We start from the raw sequence: 2,500 nt of genomic DNA on the forward strand, positions 1-2,500 counted from the left end.
TATATTGGCCAGCACCAGCCAGGGTTCCCCCCATCTTTTAATTGAACTGACAGATTTTTATTGTAAACCCGGCCCGTTAGAACGAGGATTTAGTTTTTAACTTTTTATTTATTATTTAAACTGTTAGGGGTATGGTGTTTGTTTTTCATTTACATAAGAGTCAGGAACACGCATGACCAGACCCTATTTCTTCAGGAACGTGTACAATAAGTCTCCTCACAGGGGGAGTGACCTGGCTCCTCCCTCATTCCTTCGGCCCTAAGCTGCCATCCGTCTCTTGGTAGATGATCTTTCGAGCTCCCCCTCGACAGAATCCCTTACAGGTCGCCCGCCAATAATTGTTTCTCATGGAATTGTTTATGTGTATGAGCTTTCTTCCTCGTTGTCTTGACACCTTCAGCAACTTAGTTAAACTTAGTTTCTCGAGTTAGGCTAGTTAGCAGTTGTAGCATTAGAGAGCCACGTGTATACGATGAGATGATTGTGTATAGGTATGAGGAAAATGTACGAGCAGGATACGTACACGAACCTCACAGCTAGGCACTGCACTCTTGGCTCTGACAGGAATAGGGATTTTTTTCTGATCCTCAACAATCCGTTGAAAGAGTTCTCTGTACCAAATTGCCATATTGAAAGTCACACGATTCCTTCATTCTTTCAGCCTAAAGTTGCCATCCGCCACTTCCCCTCGACAGAAATTCTCATAGAGGTTAGGAGAGGGAGTGAAAAACAAAAAGAGAGCGAGGGAAGGGAGGGGGAGAAGGGGAGAAAATTAGGAAAAGAGAGGGAAAGGGAGGGAGGGAGGATGGGAAAGGCAGAGAAGGGAGAGAGAAGGTATTATTGTGTATATATATATATATATGTATGTGTATGGGTAGAAAGTATTAATGTATGTATGTGTGTTGTGTGTGCGTGTGTGTGTGTGTGTGTGTGTCCGTGTGTGTGTGCGTGTGTGTGCGTGTGTGTGTGTGTGTGTGTGTGTGTGTGTGCGTGTTTTCGTGTTTTCGCTTGTGAAACGTCACAAACTCATGCCACCGGGAGAGTTTTAAGTTAAAGACGCCATCAAAAGTTTAAATGAGGGGGGGAAGTTCCTAAAACGGCTCTTTTTCTCATTGCTATTCATGACTATCTATTATACATGTATAACCTCTCATATGACCTAGATTTTTTGAAAATAATAAATCAACGTATATAACCTAAATATTTCCAGTTACTGAACACATAATTATTCGAGGTGGATCCTACAAGGGCATATATATCTATACAAACGCAAAACGCAAAAAAAAAAAAAAAAAAAACTAATATATATTCTATATAAAAGCTACTGAATTTTATTTTGAGGGTAGGAGGACCTTCCTAAAATGCTACACATGACATGAACGTTTAATCAATCCATACCGACCAGGATATTTTATAACACGTACATATGACTCTATCATTTTCCCCATTTACGCTTCACCTAAGCACGTGCCTCGAGCAAATTCTATCTTTACCGAACAACTTCGGGAAATTTAATTAAACAAACAAATGGTTGTGTAGCCGTGTTTCAAGGCAATTTCGATATACTCACGACGGATTCTTCTTTATTAGAATGAACATTTTATTTCCATTTTAGTGTCATCATTTTTATTACCATTTTCACTCTTGTTATTGTTATTATCCATATTATCATTTTTTACATTCCATTTGATAAGGAAGGCTTATTTGGACCACACGCAAGCATCATCATTATCATCATCATCATAATAATCTTCATTATGATAATAATAACAGTAAAAATAAAAGTTAAAATAATGATGGTAATAATAATGATAATAACAATAATAGTGATAATAATGATAATAATAATAATAATAATAATAATAATAATAACAGTGAAATTATTTTTAAAAAACATAGTAATAATAATAATAAATAATAATAATGATTATAATGGTAATGACAATATGAATGATAATAATAACAATAATATAATAATAATAATAATAATAATAATAATAATAATAGTAATGCTAATTATAATAATAAGTATAATAATAATGATGATGATAAAGTAACAATAACAATAATAATAATGATGATAGTAATAATAATAAAAATAATTATAATAATAATAATAAAAATAATCATAATAACAGTGATAATGATGATAATGATAATAGTAATAATGTTGATAATAGTTATAATAACAATAATAATGATAATAAAAAATAATAATAATGATTATTGTAATAAAGGATAAACAATAAAGAATGATAACAATAATGATAACAATGCTAATACCGATCATAATGATGATTTTAATATCAACTTTAAAAACAACAATAACAACATGTAGTGAAGGCCAACGCTTCAGCCCAGTCTTATCAGTACCTTCTATGCAAATTGACCTTGCCTGGGTCTTTGCATATGCTAATTGCCTGGTAACTTTGGCAGTTAAGAAAACGTGGAAGGAACACTTTACAGCTTGGTCAGGGATATTAAATAAAAGAGTAGATAG

Source organism: Penaeus chinensis, chromosome 19, assembly GCF_019202785.1.
Source record: "Penaeus chinensis breed Huanghai No. 1 chromosome 19, ASM1920278v2, whole genome shotgun sequence".
Taxonomy (NCBI): domain Eukaryota; kingdom Metazoa; phylum Arthropoda; class Malacostraca; order Decapoda; family Penaeidae; genus Penaeus; species Penaeus chinensis.